The sequence below is a fragment of the Cebus imitator genome, unplaced genomic scaffold (genome assembly GCF_001604975.1).
Source record: "Cebus imitator isolate Cc_AM_T3 unplaced genomic scaffold, Cebus_imitator-1.0 Scaffold209, whole genome shotgun sequence".
Classification (NCBI taxonomy): Eukaryota; Metazoa; Chordata; class Mammalia; order Primates; family Cebidae; genus Cebus; species Cebus imitator.
The window spans coordinates 3,514,164-3,534,140 of record NW_016107524.1 but is presented as its reverse complement, the minus strand read 5'-3'; the positions used below and the strand labels follow the sequence as shown (position 1 = coordinate 3,534,140).

The following is a 19,977-nucleotide window of genomic DNA, read 5'->3' as shown; positions in this document are numbered from 1 at the left end:
GCCAAAGATAAACATTTGTTTACACATTATCTGGTTAAGGTGGAAATCACAGACCTTAGTTACTTATTACAAGCCACAGGAGCCAGGATGGAACTAGCTTGGGCTGCTTAGTCTGGCAATTGCCGGTGAGCAAAGGCTAGCAATTCTGGCAGTTACTGATAAGAAAAGGTAAACAGCTTTACATAGTTTTGAAGACAAACTAACAGTTCTATTTACAGAGGCCAAGGACAGTAGTTGTTGTAAGGAGAATGGGGCAGCCATTTCAACTTATCTAAAAACAGTCTTGCATTTTATAAAATAGTTTTGCTCTGGTTCTGGCTCTAGGCCAGCACAATATCACAGTAGAGTTGCCCAAAAAAGATGAGAGGGCACCTCAAATCCATCTCCCTGAGGCGTTTGGAGCTAGGGTTTTTAAGGATTTTGGAGCAGGCCAAAGTGTGGAGAACATGAATTGGTCAAATAGTGCAGGGAGAAGTCCTGGGACAGGGAGATGAAGAAACTGTATTCTCATGCTAATTCCATTTCTTTGTGGGAGTCTTCAAACTGGCTGGTATCAGCTATTTTGCTGGAATTTGGGATCTGAAAAATATCTTAAGCGATCCTTAAAAAAAGCCTTATGATTCAAATATCAGAAATCTTCTTTATAGGAACAATGGGTACACACATGGTCAGGTATCTTGTGCTAGGAGACTTTTAGCAACAAGGAAGTGGGTCAAAGTGCAGCCTAATTAATGCTTCATTTTAACAATATTTTTGTCCATAATTGTTACCCTATGAGGATGGCTTTACCTCCTATTTCTCTATCAACATAGCAAAGGAAATGTCAGGACACCATCAGCTGTCTCAGGCAGGATAATTCTGCTGCTGCAGGTCCTTCTCCCTGGCTGGACTGAACCTCTGAGGGAAGATAGTCACATAGTACCTGGCCCATGGTGGATGCTCAAGAGATGATGATAGAAGAGGTCACATGTTATATGCTCTCATTTTTGTTAAATTTCCAGAATAAACAAATGTATAGAGACAGAAAATAGATTAGTGGTTGCCACAGGATGGGGGAGGAGGGAACTGGAAAGTATAAGTGTTGGAAACGGGTTTATAGCGTTGGTAAAAATCCGCACCGAGACAGTGGATCACTCAGCAAGGCTAGTTTACCTCCTGCAGGAAGGGTGCAACCTGCTGGTAGTCTTGCCACGAGAGCACACCTGAACAGAGGAGACAGGGACATTTATAACTTTCATAACCTGATGCAATTGCCTTACTGCTGTGTCTAGTTTCCATTGGCCAGAACGGGACCCTCACATTCTATGCTTGACCCGATTGGCTAAAAACTTGGAAATTTTCTAAAGAAGTAAAGGCAGAGGAGAGCGAAGGAACAGAGAAGGTAACTTGATGAATGCTTAGAGAAGTGATAACATTTCCAAATAAGGAAGGGGAATAAGCTATGACGTAAGACTTGCCTGGGCTTGTCCAGGCATGTCAGGGCAAATATCTGGGTTAAAGTGTAAGAACTAAGAACATGAGATGCACTTATTTCTTTATTATGATTAACAGCTACTTTAAGATTATTAGCAAAAGAATTAAAGTAAATTAACCTTTGAAGAAACTGTGATTTATTCTTAATGAACTAAGAGGAAAGCTTGGAAGAGAAACCTTTTATTTATTCTTATTTTCTACAATGAGGTTTCTTTCTGAGGTGATGAAAGTGGTTTGGAATTTGATAGGGGTGATGGTTGCCCAATATTGTGAATATACTAAAAACAATGGAATTGTGTACTTTAAAATGGTTACAATGGTAGATGAATTTTATCTCAGTATTTTTATTTTAAAAATGTTAAATAAAATTTATAGGAGGGCATTGATTGAGCCCGAGCTCCTGCACTAGACCCCTGTAGACCAAGCCAAAATGGAATAACTCATGCTGAAGTCCCACATTACCAAAACGAAACTAAATTGTTTATCTTACCTTGCAAGAAATCAGAAGAAAGAGAGAGATAATAAGCAAATCCCCAAATAAGCTAGTGTTAGCCCTCATGATAAGGAAGTCCCCTCTTATTTAACCCTGAGAAAAGGAACCTAAGTATCCTGATGCTAACCAAAACACTTTTTGTTCCCAGTTTCTGATTTCCTCAGTGTTTTTTGCCTATAAAGCCAACGACCTCTGCTCAGCTTATTGTGGCAATTTTCTAAATTTTTACAGGAGATGTTGCCCCAATTCATGAATTGTAAACAAAAGCCAATTCCATCATTTAACTAAATTTGTTATCATTTTGGATTTTGTCTTTTGACAGAAATGATGAAAAGATGAAGGGATAACAAAATACTTTTTCTTATTGTCTAATTTGCTTTTATCCCAGATTCTTTTTGTTATTCTTCAGCTACTCCCCTATATGCAACCATTATAATCTAAATGAAAGTGTTTACTCAATCACAGACCACATCTGAATTATAATCAAACAAACACCAATTAGCAGTCTCGATATCGATGGTGTCTGTTGCTTTTGCTGTTTGTCCTTTTCCTGCTCAAGTAGAAGCTCTGCATGGAGAGAAGCTGTCTAGGCCTGGTGGGTGTCATCTCTAATACATCCATCTGTCCACCTTGCTGGAGACCAAACTTGGGCTAATCCCTGCAAAAGAGAAACCAGCAAGGAGAAAAGGCATCATTAGGAATGCAGTTTAACTGTAACAAGAATAACTCCTTAAAGCCCTTAAAACACACACACACCGGGTTCATTTATTCATCATGCAGGGCAGGGGGCTACCTTTTGATGGAGAAAAAAAGCTTCTGACCTGCTCTCACTAGTGAGTGGGCTGAGGGGGTGAGCTGGGCTCTTCTGACCTGTTGGTTATTTCTGTTGGATAAGGAGAGAGAATGTGCTGGGCTTTCTCTGCATGAGGCTTGTACCTGTTACTCTCATTATTTCCTGAGTGGAGCCCAGTCTGCCTGGAACACTTGGAAACAATAGGATGTACAAGCATTGAAGGCACCACTGTGGCCACGTCAGGAGAGAATGGCAAAGACAAGTCCCAATTAATGAAGTTACCTATGACAATTCCACTTCAGATAATTAACTCAAGTTCCCATCTTCAGCCCCCAGAGACCTGAGACACATCATTAAATGTAAATTATAGTGATTCCTCCACCCGAGGTGTCCTAAATATTCTTGTGACCAGAGAATTTTTGGCTGAGCAACTTAAGATATGATAGAAAAAAATGGAGTTGGGGAACCAGTTACTGTATGAACTTTTGTAAGTATTTTCCCAGGGATTAATCAGAAAATCTCTACTTACCTTATGCAAAGATAATTTCAACCCCATTATAGACACATGATGTTATTATTTGTTGTAAGCTAACATTTTCATAGCACATGCTATGTTGTAAGTGACAGAGCAGGAACATTGCCATCTTCGACAAGTAATGCCATTTTAAAGTTCTCCTTGAGCAAAACCAACCTAAATCCAATCCATAAAGCATCAGCTTAATGGCTAATGTCAGCATGACCATAAACCACAAATGACATCAAAACATTCCAATCCTAAGATAAACCCCTCCCCGACCAGAGACATGGCAGCCCCGAGATAACCTCTGCTTTGACTGGAGAGATGTCAGTCCCAAGATAATCTCCTCTCTAACCGGAGACATTTCAGCCCCACAATAAGCTTCTCCTCCACACAGAAACAGTCCAAGCCTTTGATAAGCTCTCTCACCCTGAACCCTTAAATCCTCTTAGTTTGTCAGAGAAAGCGCTCCTGACCAAAATTGCCCAGAAGCCACTCTCAGGTTTATTCAAAGACAGTCAAATAAACCTGTCTTTGACTGTTGAGCCACTTTTCATATTTCTTTCTTCTTTCTTTAACTCTTACAGCAAGCAGTATTTTAAGTGCTGTTGATAGACTAACCCGTTTACTCTTCACAGCAACCCTATAAGTAGATTACTGTTAACCCCTTTTTACATATGAAGAAATCGAGGCACAGATAATTTGCCCAAGGTTACACAACTAGCAAATGGCAGAGCTGGAATTTGAACTTAGGCTACCTGGCTCCAGAGTCCATTCAACAAACAGAGCCCACAGGGCTGTGTGGTTAGTGAGACAAGCAATCCATGCAAGCATGCAATTTGGGCTGAAAGACTCCCAGTGCAGGACACAACACACAGAAGTAAATCTGCATTTAGTAGGATTTCACAGAAGAGTTATTTGTGTTGTGAAAAGCTTTCTGTTGTGCAGTTTTGGGGTTTTTTTCCCCCGGAACGAAACAGATTACACAGACTATTTTAATATGTTTGTGAATTGGCCATTTGGGCCAGATTAAGGGGTTAGGTACTGGTGGGGAAAGGAATGCACAAAGTGGGGTAAGCCTCATTATCCAGCCCCTCCACCCCACAGAGCACTCCCCAAGACTGCATTCTTCATTTGAATGCATTTCAAAGTGCAGCTCGATTAATGCTTAATTATAACAATATTTCTGTCCATAATTCTTGTTAACCCTGTGAGGATGGCTTCAACTTCTCTTCCTTTGTCCACATAGTGGGGGAAATGCCAGAACACCATTGGCTCTCCCAGGCAGAGTAATTCTGCTGCTGCAGGTCCTATTCCCTGCGTGGGCTGAATCCCTTGGGGGCAGACACTCACACAGTGCACAGCACATTCTTTAAATGAAGCATTCTTCATCTGCCTCCTGTGCCTTCCCCTTGCACACTGAAATCCTTTCACATTCCAAAAGACCTCAAATCACCTTCCTGTTCTCTAGAGGAAAGTGCCCTGTTTCTTAAGCAAAGTGCTACACAGAGATAGTTAAATAAATTTTCAAGTAAATAGGAGAGGGCTTCAGTAGTCCCTTGATGTAGGGGTGAGCCCAAATTATTTTAAAAGATCATTGGAGAGACTCAGCAAATTCTGAATACAAGTTGGATGCCCGCCAACTTGGGACCAGGCAAAAGACCTAACACCCACTTTCTCCCTGCCCCACCCCCATTCCCACCTCCTGGCTTCCTGAGAATCTCAACAACCATGCTAGTTCATCCAGGCCTAGGAACTGAGTGGGATGGGGCCTGGGGTCCCTGGGGTGGGTCATTCCAACTGCAGAGGACAGAAGCCTTCTGGAATAAAAGCCTTATGCCAGGCATACTCCTTTGGTCAATCCATCACCAACTCTATCATCGACACTACAGTGGTCCTAACTGTGTGGGCTCAGAGAGTGCTGAGAAGGAAGACCTGGGTGGGCATGGTGGTTGTGGAAGGAGGTCTTAGAAAGAGGGCTTGGATTCAAGTGTGAGAGAAATGGCAGCCACCCATGAGGGAAGGGGCATGTTTTCTCTCTTACCAGCTCTGTTCTCCTGGTCCAAAGTCATTATTCATCATCAAGATAAAATTCCAGAGGGCCAGCTTGTTCTGGCATGACAAAAATGGCTAGTTGGCCTGAGGGGCCATAATGAGGAGAAGGAACATGTAGTTAGTGGGGCTGAGACACTCGGACATTGGGACAGATGAGGGGAGATCAGGTCTATGCCAAGGAACTCATCCTCCCCTTGTGCTGCAGCCTTCAAAAGTATCTCAGCACAAGAGAGGGAGGGAGAAAGAGAAGCTACACTTTCCAGAGTCCTGGAGTGTATATTGGATGTTTCTGCCCATCCAGACTCCATTGCCTTTGGGGAACACCTCTTCCCCTTTCTCAGCCCCTCTCATTTGGATGAGGCAGATCCTATGATGCTCACCCCCAACCGTTGCCACAGAGTCAGGCCAAGACCCACCCTGGCCAGCTGAAGCCTTTTTCCTGCCTGGCCTCAGGGACTGGGTCGGGCAAATAAGACTCAAATTAGGGGCTTTTGATAGATCCACCAGGAAAAGTGAAGCTCTCCTTCAGTGGGGATCACTAACTCTAGGGATAATGTCTGATGGAAAGTCCAGAAGCCAGCATGTGGCCTAGCCTATTAAGCAGCAGCAGCATTGAGGGATGGAGGGAGAGAGATCAAGTCCTGATGAGATCCTTCAAGTGCTTAGATCTTGGGAACATGGAAGCCTACAAATTTCTTTTAGAAAAAAAAAATTAACCATCTTAAAGTGAACAAATCTATGATATCTAGTACATTCACAATGTTGTGCAAATACCACCTCTAGCTCCAAAACACTTTCATCACCCCAGAATAAAACCCTGTGCTCATTTAGCAGTTACTCCTTATTCTGCCTCCCCTCAACTCGGGCAACCACCAGTCTACTTTCTATTTCTATGAGTTTACCTATTCTGGATATTTCACATAAACAGAATCATACAATATGTGATCTTTTGTGACTGGCTTCTTTCCCATAGTATAATGTTTTAGAGGTTCATCCACCTTATAGCATGGGTCAGTACTTCATTTCCTTGTATGGTATATTACAGCTAGTGCTCGACTTATGACCATGATTGGTTCAGACAGACCAGTCGTAACATGATTTGGTCGTAAGTTGAGTAGGCTATATGTACAGTACTGTGAAATGATGTTATAAAATCTTTAAGTCATATTTTATCATAATTTTCTTTCATTATTGTTATATATCATAATTTTCTTTGTTCATTTTATGCCATTTGTATTATCTCTACACCATTTTGTTTCTTATTTTTACATTCGTCAGGTTTAAGTAAAACACTGCATTACCAGTACAACTGGTTTGATATTTGCAAAACATACAAAATTACAAAATACAGGTGCATACAAAAATACAAAATACAGGTGTAAAAAATACCATAGGAAACATTTTTCCAATTGCAAAACATATCAAAATATATAAACATGTACGAAACATTTTATTGGCCGCTGGTGCTTGGCTGCGGATCGTTGATGTCTTCATCTGAGGCAGCAGTTGGGGTTACCGGAGTTGGTTTTTTCATAAACATAGTGAGCTTTGTCTGAATTGTATGTTTCTTTTTTTCTTCATAAATTTTACGATACGGACGAAACACATCATGTGCCATCCATTCAATCCTTGCAAATCGTTCGATGTTTGTGTCCATTGCTTCAAAATGTATAAGAAGTTTATTCAGTAAAGATAAACCGTCTGATAATCCCTTAGTGGTAAACTTTCTTTCTGGCTCCTCCTCTTCTTTCTCTGCTTCTCTTCTTTCTTCTTCCGCCACTCTTTCTTCTTCCAGTTCGATTAGCTCTTCATTTGTAAGTTATCCGGATTCTTTGTGTAGCAACTCTTCAACATCTTCCACTTCACACTCCAAAGAAAGGTCTTTAGCGAGTTTTACTATTTTTTTCCTGAATCGTTTCAAGTTCATGTTCACTGTCAAATCCGTCAAAATCATTAACATAGCGCTTAACACAATTTTTCCAGATGCCATTCATGCACTTTGTCGTCACAGCCTCCCAGGCTGTAGCGATATTCTTGATACACATCAAAATGTTGTAGTGTTTCCAAAAATCTCACAGTGTTAGTTCTGAGTCAGCATCTATGGCGGATATTGCTTGAGCGACGGTGGTTTGGAGATAGTTGGCCTTTAATGTAGCAATCGAACCTTGGTCCATAGGCTGGATGAGTAGAGTCATGTTTGGCAGAAGAAAAATTTTACATCTGGATGGAGATTGCCTAGATGTGGTGGGTGTCCAGGCGCATTATTGAGTAGCAATGAAATCTTGAAAGGAATATCTTTCTCCAAACAATATTCTCGAATTTGAGGAAGAAAACAGTTCATAAACCAGTCTTCAAACAATCCTTGTGTCATCCATGCTTTACGTTGAGAATGAAAGTAGATGGGCAGTGTGTGCTTGTTAACATTCTTGAACTCATGCGGGTTGTCTGAGTGATAAATTAAGAACGGCTTCAGCTTAAACCCTGCGATGTTCCTGCCAAGCAGCAGAGTTAGCCTATCCTTAAATGCTTTAAATCCCGGCATGCTTTTGGCCTCTTTGTGAATATAAGTGCGTGCTGGCATCCGTTTCCAAAATAATCCAGTTTCATCAACATTGAAAATCTGTTCTGCTAGATATACCTCATCTGTAATTAATTCATCCAGACTATCAACAAACTTATGTGCTCCTTCCTCATCTGCACTCGCTGCTTCTCCGGTCACTCGAACACTATGCATTTGGAATCTTTTCTTGAATCTCTGGAACCAGCCAGTGCTTGCTACAAATTCTTGACTGTAATCTTCTCCAGCACGCTCCTTCAGAGTCTGAAATAGACTTCTCGCCTTCATCTGCACAGTAAAAAGACTTAATGGTGTCTGTTTTTTAATTTGATCTTCCATCCAAGTATATAGCAATGTCTGCATTTCATGGATGGGCCCGCTTCGTTGCTTTGTTATAACTGTTGATCGCATGGGTGCAGAACCTTTCACAGCTTCACGAATTCTTTCTTTATCTTTCAAAATCCTCAACACAGTCGAGTGTGACAACTTCATATCACGTGCGATCACATTCACTTTCTTTCCTCCTTCATACTGCTTAATTACCTTCATTTTCATGTCGAGATCGATGGCCTTTCCTTCCTTCTTGGCAGGCTGAGGCGTAGACAAAGACAATTTCCTCTTGGAAGACATCTTGGGAGGGATTTGATGAAAAATATCCAAGACACAAAACACAAATTGCTGTACCGAGTCTGGGATAACAGTTGAAATGGTGCATGCGGAGATGGTAGTGCTGCCGGAAGCTGGTCCGCACTGTCGTATGCCCAGCTGGGCAATGTTTGCGCTGCCAGACAGACGCAGAGCAGTCGTGGCTAGCGATTGTGGTCGTAAAGTCAAATGGTTGTTAAGTTTCATAGGTCGTAAGTCGATCAATACCTGTAGTCTGTTCTTGTGTTGCTATAAAGAAATACCTGATACTGGGTAATTTATAAAGAAAAGAGGTTTAATTGGCTCATGGTTCCACAGGCTGTTCAGGAAACATGATGTTGGCATTCTGCTTGGCTTCTGGGGAGGCCTCAGGAAACTTACAGTCATGGCAGAAGGTGAAGGGGGAGCCAACACTTCATGTGGCCAAGCAGGAGCCAGAGACAGTGAGGTGAGAGGTGCTCTACACTTTTAAACAACCAGATCTCATGAGAACTCACTCACTACTGTGAGGACAGTACCAAGGAGATGGTACTAAACCATTTATGAGAAATCCACCCCCATGACTCAATCACCTCCCATCAGCCCCTACCTCCAATACTGGGGATTGCAATTTGATATGTGATTTGGTAAGGACACAGATCCAAGTCATATCATATGGCTTAATGTTATTCCCTTGTGTAGACATACCACATTATTTACTTATTTAGAGACAGGATCTCACTCTCACCCAGGCTGGAGTACAGTGGGGTGATCATAGCCTGCCCAACTTAAAAAGATTTTTTTCTTTGTAGAGACAAGGGTCTTGCTATGTTCCCCAGGCTGGTCTTGAACTCCTGGCCTCAAGCAATCTTCCTACTTTGGCCTCCCAAAATGCTGGGATTACAAGAATAAGCCACTACACCTCACCCACAAACCACAGTTTGTTTATTCATTCATCTGTTGATGGACGTTTATGTTGTTTCCACCTCTGGGCTATTGTGAACAGCACTACTATGAGAATTCATGTACAAGTATTTGTCTGAACACCTTTTTTCAATTTTTTTGGGTGTATGTCTAGGAGTGGAATTTCTGGATTACATAGTAATTCTGTGTTTAACTTTTTGAAGACCTGCCAGACTCTTCCACAGCATCTGAATGCGAATTACTTTTTTATTGCCCCATTTGACTGAACAAGATGTGTTACATGCCAAGACTGAAACCTTTACTGTCCCCAGAGCCTCCAGCAGAATGTCCCTCACTAGTTTGGAATTGTTCCTGGGCTGGTAATTGTAATGGTGCAATCCATAGCAGCCCAGGAATGACCAAAGCTAAGGAGCCATGCCCCAAAATAGCCCTCTTCAGCTGCTGGGAGAGGCCTGCCTGGCCAGTGACTGTCAGTAATTCTGTCTGTGCCTTCTGCCTGAACGGCCTCCCACAGAGCAGTGCTGAGAGGGTGCAGGCTGGTTTAGACTGAATTTCAGGTAGCAGCAAGGCTGTGGGATGGTCTCTCTCTCCATAGATCCAGGCCTTTGGATGGCCTTTTCCATCCATCAGCAGATATGGGAATGCCAGGATTAGGTGCTATGCTTTGAATGTTTGTGTCCCCTCAAAATTCATGTGTTGATATCCTAATCCCCCAGGGTGATGGTATTAGGAGGTGGCATCTTCGGGAGGTCATTAAGTCATGAGGGTGGAGACCTCCTGAATGGGATTAGTGTCCTTATAGAAGAGGCCCCAGAGAGTGGCCTTGCCTTTTCCACCATGTGAGAAGGTGCCATCTATAAGAATGGGATTTCTCACCAGACACCAAATCTGCTAGTGCCTTGATCTTAGACTTACCAGCCTCCAGAATGGTGAGAAGTAAATTTCTGTTTATAAGCTGCCCAGTTTATGGTATTTTGTTATGGCAGCCTGAACAGACGAAGACAGGGAGTGACCATGGAGAGAGAACCAAGGCCAAGGGGGCCTGCGTAATGAAGAGCAGTGAGGGGTGAACTATTCTGGGTGGAAAAAACTTGGGCGGTGGTGTTCCTGCTTTTTAAGTGCTGCTGATGTTGGCAAGGTGAGGCAGGTGATGGACGAGGATGGGGTAGGGGCAGGAGGCGATGAAACGACCCCTAAGTAGTTCCTACCCTGAGATCCAGGGTCTGTGAGTAAAGCTCTTGGGACTGCAGCCCCTGAGGATTTGGGCCATGTGATTTCACCTTGCCCTGGGAGGCACCCTTAGGCCCTCACCTCTCAAGCCACCTGTGTCTCCCCAACCAGGGCAGGGGATATGGTCTTCTTGCAGAAGGTGACACAAGGTAGGCACACAGTGCCACAAAAAGGTCTCGCTCCTGACTGATTCATGAATGTTGTGTGGCATGTAAGGAGTGGGTATGTGTGCAGGAGACCCCTGCCCCCAGCACTATGCTTACTCCACTGGCCCCCAGGCATTCTGCCAGATGGCAGAGCAGGACAGAGGCACAAAGAAGGTGAGGCACTGTGTGTGTGGTTGTGTGCATTTTGGAGCATCAATCCATCAATCCAATCAGACCAGGGCAGGCTCTTCCTTGGGCCCCTACTGTTCTGTCCCTCAGGCCAGGGATATGGAATAGCCAGGAATATAGACTGGCCAGGGCCAGCGAAATCTGTACTAAGGAGAAAGGGCTAGCAGAGCCTGCCAGAGAGCCAGGGGTCTGCACAATGGAAACTCTCCGCTGGTGCTGACCAGAAGCCTGGGTTGCCCTTTGGCCTAGGCAAAATAGACAGCTGCCTGTGTGGTAGAGAGTAACAGTCAGAAAAAACTCCAGTGCCTCTCTCAATGCAGTTCTCGTTTGTGCCTGATATCCCCTAGTCAGCAGTTCTCACCTTTGGGTTTTAATGGATTAAAAGGGATACGTTTCTGGAGAGGGGGAGGGTATCACACGTGAAGACCCTTCTCTCTGGCACTATATTTCTCCCATAATAAAAGGGCCCTTAGCCCCCACCCCTGCTGCCCCCAAGGACTGGAGCTGGGTGGGGGCAAGTTCCCTCAGTGGGGCAGATGTGTAGAAGTCTAGCGTTCTTGACTTCCTTGCTTTGCTGTGAGCATCACAGCAGTGTGCAAAGTAGGGAGCAGGCAGGGGAAAGGGGTAGGCTTGTGTGAGTGGCTGCTGTGAATTTTAATTCAATTCAGTCTGGCTGGCTTACTGAATCAATGTTGGGAAAACATAGTGCTCTCCTGGGAGGAGAGGTGTTTGGTATAAATAGAAGGTATTATCATTAAGAGGCAATTGGGGGATGTCATGTCACTCAATACAGCACAAAGCAGCAGCTGGAGCTCCAGCCGTGGGCTGCAGAGCTACAAGCAACTGCTTTCATTTACTCGTCCCCAAATAAAAAGCCCTTTCTTCATTCCAGGGCTCTCTCGGGGCCCTTAGCCCCTTCTCTGCTGGAGAAATTGAGCCACCTCATTCTCAGGGGGTGCTCGATGAGGTCCTAACCACACCAGTGAACTAACTGTAGAACGGGATTGCCATTCTGCACTCGAACTCTGAGCAAGGGCACTGCCTTCCCTCATATGCCACCTTATTCTTTCTAAACAGATTTATTGAGGTATAGCTTACATAGCGTATATTTTACTTATTTAAAGTGTATGATTCAGCCGGGTGCAGTGGCTCATGCCTATAATCTCAGCACTTTGGGAGGCCGAGGTGGGCAGATCACCTGAGGTCACGAGTTCGAGACCAGCCTGGCCAACAGTAGAGTCTGTCTCTACTAAAAATACAAAATGTTAGCCAGGGGTGGTGGCGGGTGCCTATAATCCCAGCTACTTGGGAGGCTGAGGCAGGAGAATCACTTGAACCCAGGAGGCAGAGCTTGCAGTGAGCTGAGATCATGCCATTGCACTCCAACCTGGGCAACAACAGTGAAACTCTGCCTCAATAAATAAATAAATAAATAACTCTCATAAACAAGTTTTTGTGTGGGCATATTTTTCCTTTCCCTTGAGAACATACCCAGGAGTGGGATTGCTGGGTCATACGGCAACTCCATGTTTAATTATTTGAGGAGTTCTTTCTTGCTATTTTTAAAAATTATTATTATTTTTTCCAGGATACACAGATGCCAGATAAATGGGGTCAGTGCTTCTTCCTCCTTGTTTTTAACAACACTTACCAAACAACTATTATTATTAAGTGGAGGCCTGCTAGACAATCATTTAGCAATGACCTCTTTAGCTCTTTTTATGTTCCAGGCACTGTTCTGGAAGCTGGGGAGGCAGCACTGTGAATGGTGAGTCAGCCATTCACACTGTAGCTTCACTGCTATGAGGACTTTGGCTTTTACCCTGAATAGGATGCAGATAACTTGGAGGTTTGTTTTTTCTGTACAGGTTTATTGAGATATAATTGACAAACAAAACTCAACTACACACAAATAAAGTATACAATTTCGTGAGTTTTGGTGTGTGTGTATGTATACCTACGAAACCATCACCACCATCAAGACAGTGAACATCTTCCTCCAAAAGCTTCCTTGTGGACCTTGGTAATTCCTTCCTCCTGCCTGCCTGTCCCTACCCACCTATCCTCAGTCAACCATTGAGCAAACTACAGATTAGTCACATTTTCTAGAGTGGAACAGTATGTTCTCTTTTTAATGTTGCTTTTAAAATTTGGCATAATCGTTTTGAGGTTCATCCATATTGCTGCTTGTATTAGTAGCTCATTTCTTTTTATTGTTGACTAGTAGTTCATTCTATGGATGTACCACAATTTCTCTATCCATTCCCCAGTTGATGGACATTAGGGTTGTTCCACGTGGGATCTTACAGCAGATGTATGTTTAACTTTATAAGAAACTATGAAATGGTTTTCTAAAGCGATTTTATTATTTTATACTCCCATCTGCAGTATATAAAAGTACTAGTCGCTTGTAGTTTTTTTCTAACACTTGGAATGGTCCATCTTTTAAATCGTATTAAATTTAATAGGTATGTAATGATATTGCATCATGATTTAAATGTGCATTTCTCAATGACTGGTGATGTTGAGCATCTTTTCATATGTTTATTTGCCATCTGTTTATCTTCTTTAAAGAAGTGTCTATCTAAATCTTCTGCTCATTATTTTTTAAAGTTGGGTCTCATGTTTTCTTATTATCAAATTCAGAGTTCTTTATGAAGAGTGCTCTCAACAATGTTTTGTAGTTTCCAGCATGAATCTCTGTAGGATATCTGTGCTCCCACATACCCTGGTGTGGAAGCACCACCTCCTGGGTGGGCTCAAGTTTGCAATAGTTACCTGATTGACTGATATATCCAGGATTTTCCCCTGGGGCCACTTGCTGGGATCATGGAGATCCTTACCAATATATGGCATCAGCAGCTGCCTACTCTCCCTGCCAGGGAGTACCCTGTGGCCACCACAGGGAATGATGAGCCTTTCTGGCTGCCATCCTACAGACCTGCAAGAGCAGCCCAAGTGCCTTGGAGCTTTACGGCATCCAAATCCAGGAAGCAAGGTTAACCCCATAGGAGAGGAATATCTTTTCCTCACCCATTGCTAGGTTCACAGCTGAGGTCCCTATAACAAAAGGTAGATCAACAAGAGAAAGGCATACAAATGTAATTGGTTAGTTTTACATGAAACTTATTACAGTTGATAAGGAAATGAAGACACCAAGAAATAATTAAACCTGTGGATTTTTAATGCTAGGTTTGATGAAGAAGTGAATAATAGCAGTGAAGTATGATTGGATTAAAAGTATTATCTAATGCCAACAAACTGGGGGAACTTCACAAGTCCTATTTGTTTGGATCCTCTCAGTGACCCTTTGTCTTCAGAGATGAGGATGTTCCTTACCTCTCACATGAGGATCTTCTAACCTGCTCTAGGAGAGGGTCAGAAAAATCCTTCCTAGATCAGATGGCCTGCTTCAGGGGAGAAGAGGGGAAGGTGAAAGTGACCTTCCTGCTTCCGCTGCTTGTGCAAATGCCAAGATACCATATTTGGGGGTAGCATGCCCTGAACCCCATCAAGCCAATCTTGCAGAGAGCCAGCTCCTTCCTCCCACACGGCGTTGTGCTTCCTGACATGGGCTTGTCAATGCAGCTCTGCTTGTGTCCCCTGAATCATTTTCTTGGCTACTACCATAACTTTTTCCAGGAACACACCCACAGATGAGAAATAGCTAGACCAATGTTGTTGATGCCAAAAGCCAAGAAGGAGTAGTGGCAGGGTGAGTCTGAAGCTCAGAAGAACTTCTGTGAATTCTTCCACTGGGTGTTTCTAAGATTTACTCCCCTCCCCCATGCCCCATTATCTCATGCTGGATTAAAGCCATAGATGCCAGGCTCATCTCCTTTCCTCTAGACTCTTGTCTTTAAGCATTGCTCTACAGTGTGGGCCAGATTCATTCTCTTCTGTTAAAATATCCATCATCTTCCTTCCCTGTTCAAGAACCATCCATGGCCGGGCGCGGTGGCTCATGCCTGTAATCCTCGAACTTTGGGAGACCAAAGTGGGCAGATCACTTGAGGTCAGGAGTTTGAAACCAGCCTGGCTAACATGGTGAAACCCCATCTCTACTACAAATACAAAAAAATTAGCTGGGTATAGTGGTGGGTGCCTGCAATCCCAGCCACTGGAGAAGCTGAGGCAGGAGAATTGCTTGAATCCGGGAGGTGGAGGTTGCAGTGAGCTGAGATCGTGCCGTTGTACTCCAGCCTGGGCAACAGAACAAGACTCCTTTGTGTCTTCAGGATGAGTTCCAAACTCTTGGCCGGGTTCAAGAAAGCCCAACACCTGGTCCTTCTCTATTTGTGCCAAATACTCTTCTCCAGCCAGCCCCGTTTTCTTACCGGCCCCAGCATGCTCCTACCTCTAAGCCTTTCTCATGGATGCCCTGTCCTGCCCCTCCTCACACCCACCTGTCCAAATCTCACCTCTCCTTAAAGGTCAGTGCAAATCCTATTTTTCTATGAAATGTTACCAACAATTATGGCTGACTTTACCATCTTCTGTTCCTTAGGGTTAATCAGAGGTTTTATTTTATAACTTGCTTCTACTTTTATTGGTTCTATTAGTTCTTTATTAGTTATTAGTTCATTTATTAGCTCTATTGGCTCCCTTTTAGTGAGGCTATCTATGCTAGACACCACACACACACAACATATACACACACACTTGTACTTTTTTTGCTTGATTTGTAAGGGCTGGTTCTTCATAAAAGTTATTCTAACTCAAACAGCAAGTCTGGACTCTCAGAAACTCTATATGTAGATGCCAACACGGAGATTCAGAGAGCCTAGGTAACTCGCTCACATCCCACAGTAAATGAGTGTTGTGGGTGGGCTTTGAGCCCATGCCCATGCCCTTCCTGCTCTCACACATGGCCTCCCATGGCCTTGGAGGAAGTCAGGGATGACAGCCTCGTGCTGCAGGGGAAGAGAGCTGAAGCACAGAGAGGCTGCTCTCTTCAAGGACACACAGGAGTAAAAGGCAACCAGAAATGGAAAGTGGGCCTTTCCCTTTTTAAAAAATTATAAAAAAAAAACATATAAAATTTACTATTTTACCCTTTTTAAGTGAATAATTCAGTGGCAATAAGTATACTCCCAATGTCTTACAAGCATCCTCACTATCTAATTCCAAAACATTTTCATCACTCCGAAAGGATGCCCTGCACCCATTAAGCAGTCCCTCCCCATTACTTCCTCCCCCAGCCCCTTACAACCATGAATCTGCCTGTCTTTATGGATGTGCCCATCCTGGACATCTTTAAGAAGTGAAATCATATGATATGTGGCCTTGTGTATCTAGGTTCTTTCACTGGGCCCTTTCATTTTAATGCTGCACTTAAGATAGCTTATCTGGGTTGTAGTGTAAAATTATGTGTCAAGTGGCTGTATCAAAATGGAATGAACCTTTTCTCTTGTTGATCTATCTTTTGTTATAGGGACCTCAGCTGTCATGTTGCTCAGCCTGGAAGCCAGGTTTTCTGATGCCTATTGGTGAAGAAAATGCATCCAACTGCCTGCCCCAGTGCTTTGAATTTGACCCGTAGCCTTGAATTGCCTCTATTTTGTGAGGCCTGTCTCTTCTTGCTTTTTTTCCAGATCCTACTCCCACCCCAAACACACAGCCCCTGACACAGAGCTGGGCATGTGTGGGCTTTCACTAGTGCTGGCTGAACTGCTTGCACTGTTAGGGCATCTGGCCTCCTTCAGCAGAGAGGGCCCAGCAAGCAGGACTCGGACTGCCTCCACTACCCCAGCTGAATTCCAGCCCTGCTCACCCTCTCCAGGTCAGAATATCAGCACTGGAACTTGAGTACTTCCCTCATGCCTGAGGGACTTGGGCTTGTACCCTCTCCGAGGTTGGACCACCCTGAATTGGGGTTTTCCAGCTGGAAGAATCCCTCCACAGAATCTGGAATTTTCCTTCTGTTTTCTCCTTTGCTGTCAACGTCTCAGCAAAAAGCATCACCTATAAATGTGAAGGCTGATTAATTCTAAGTCTGGGGCTAGTGTTGATACAGACACAGCTGGCGAGATACAGAATTAAACAAACACAAGGTCCTTTGCTGATTCAGCAGCTGGTGGAACGGGAGGACAAGCCCTTGGGCATTCTAGAAAGCCCTGCCTGCCCAGTGGTAATTTTCTCTTTTGGGTTTCTTACCAGGAAAGCAATTCCCAGACACTCTTCCCAGCCTATCTGTTTCACTAAGCCAGATAACATATTTTGTTGTAAGAGATTTGATCATTGCTTTCTGCTCTCAAGGGACACCCCTCCATTGAGCCCAATTTTCTGTCCCTGCCTTTACCATTAGAGAGTCTTTTTGGTGGAGCAAAGCACTACTCTCCTCTGTGCTTTTTTAGTGTCTGGTAGAGGCAGTACCAAGGGGTAGCTGGGAGGTGGTTAGCTACCATCTCTATTTCAAAATAAAAACACTGCACTTATAATGCTAGCACTGTTTCCACCCAAATCTGCCATTGTCATCCTTCCAACCAATTGCTCTCTCTAAATCCTTTCTAGATAGACATTCCATAGCCACGCCACCCCTCTGTATGAATGAGTTGATCAGGCCTTTCTCTTTGCGGGAGGCATAGCTTGCAGGCCCATTTTTGTTGCTGGGTCTCTGCATCTCAAAATCTGGGCATGAATATGAGGTAAATGTCTCATCTGTGTCCTACATACCTCTGTGCACATGCAACACACAGACTGTTCATTCCTTCCAGGCAGCTTTGCTTCACTGTGGTCAAAACTGAGCGTAAGGGATGGTGTATGTGTACAGATCCCAACTGCAGCGTTGGCTTGAGGTCTCACACCCTTTTGCTTGTTCCTTAGCTGATGTATTTCATGTCTTTTTTTTTGGTGGTGGTAGTCGGGGTGGGCGGGGGGTCGTGCTCTGTCACCCGGGCTGGAGTGCTGGCACCATTGTAGCTCACTGCAGCCTTGAATTCCTGGGCTCAAGCTCCGCCTGCCTCAGCTTCCTGAGTAGCTGGGACGATAGGTACCTGGCACGAAGCCCACCTTGTGTTTCCCCTCTTGCCACCTTACCCTGAATGTGACTGAGATCTAACAGTTTCTTTACTGGTCATTTTATTTGTTTCCAATGCTTAGGCTGTTATAAATGATGCTACAGTGATCATCTTTGTGCCTTCCGCCTGTCACTGAAGTAATTTCAATGTAATACAGACAGGGAAGGATGTTCAGAATCCAATTGGATTTAAATATATTCAAGAGATGTGGCCCCACCAGATTGGAAGAGCATGAAAAGAATTCAGAATAACATTAAGCAGTCAATAGGGCACTTCTAATATAGAGGGGAAGGACCTGAGTTGTGGGTGAGGGGCTGGTTTTGTAAATTCAAATCAGGCGTGATAATTAGGGAAGATAGAGAAAGTGAGGAAGACATAACCCAGGGCACAGGCTGTGAGACCACCCATTTGGAGGGTTTGAACTAGGAATCACAAAGTTTCAGCACAGCTTCTACATAATCGGGCTCAAGTGATTTGTTGTTATCATGAGGAAAATCTCCCTAGGTGTCTATAGCTCCAGATCTCGTGATCCAGCCACAAATGTGGTCTGTGAGCAATTCAGCCTAGCAAGAGGGTCATCCAATTTGCTTGGAATGTTAATCCTAATTTCTTGGAATGGTAAAAATATTTTTTCTCTTTGTGAGTTAGGGTCTTTAACTCAGAGGAAGTTTAGACTTAATTGTGGAAATAGGCCAGGCTTGGTGGCTCACGCCTGTAATCCCAGCACTTTGAAAGGCCACAGCAGCTGGATCACTTGAGGCCAGGAGTTCAAGATCAGCCTGGCCAACATGGTGAAACCCCTGTCTCTACTAAAAACACAAAAATTATCCGGGCATAGTGACATGTTCCTGTAACTCAGGAGGCTGAGGTAGGGGAATTGCCTGAATCCAGGAGGTGGAGGCTCCAGTGAGCTGAGATTGAGCCACTGCACTCTAGCCTGGCAACAGAGTAAGACTGTCTCAAAACAACAACAACAAAAAGAGTTAATTATGGATATAAAAATGCAAATCAAAATAATAATATTACTAGTTTTTAAAAATTAAGTTTAGGAATAATCCATGTATATTTGGTGGTTTTAAAGAGCTTGTTGAGATTAATTAATAGATTAGTGTCATGAGATGGCCCTTTCCTGACCCTCCCCTACAGTGCTTAAAACAGTAACAGTATTAATTTTACCCTCTTTATCTAGCAAAATTAAGGCCTGCCTAATTTCAAGGGGAGGAGAAATAAAGCCCCACTTCTTTGTAGGGGTCTGGAAATATTGTAGTGGTCCTCCAGGGCCATTGGCTTCCCCTGACAGTCCCTTTGAGGCCCTTTAGGTTTTCATTAACCCCTTTATCAAGGTGCTTCCAGCCTCCATCCACCACCCATCTGCCACCCAGTCCCAAGCCCCATTCTTTAGGTTTCATTATGGTAATGTGATATTGTGCCAGAATTGCTAGCCTTTGCTTACCGGTAATAACTAAAATAAGCAGCCCAGGCTAATTCCATCCTGGCTCCTGTGACTTGTAATAAGTAACTAAGATCTGTGACTTCTATCACTACCCAGATAATGTATAAACAAATGCTTATCTTGACTTCTGTAAACCATTGAAGTAACAAACAGAATGACAAAAGTCCCCTGGCCCTTGGAATGTCTGGAGACCCCCACCCTCGTCTCCGCCCAGGAGGTGAATCACAGAACTCTCGGCCCTTGGAATGTCCGAAACCTTTTCATCCCCATCCCCGCTCCTCACCCCCACTCCCAAGGTGGTTTTTCGGGTATAAAGTCTTGGCACCCTCCTTTCGACACCACAGGTTGGAGAGACGTGAGTCCTCTGTGGTCGCCGGCATAATAAATGACCCTGCAATCTGGCATACTTTTGTCTTGGTGCTAACTTTCTACGCTCGGTCCAGTACAACAGTAATACCCCACTTCCAGGTATTTAAGTCTATGTCAAGTATCAATTGCTGAGCA

General features: G+C 43.8%; 1 long non-coding RNA gene across 1 annotated transcript in view; it reads left to right on the top strand.

Moving 5' to 3' along the window:
* Positions 1 to 17,801, top strand: part of LOC119474091 — a 30,353-nt gene extending 12,552 nt beyond the window's left edge. The window contains exon 3 of the long non-coding RNA XR_005203389.1: positions 16,596 to 17,801. This is a non-coding gene — a long non-coding RNA (uncharacterized LOC119474091). The remainder of the gene's footprint in view (positions 1 to 16,595) is intronic.
* Positions 17,802 to 19,977: the final 2,176 nt, after the last annotated feature.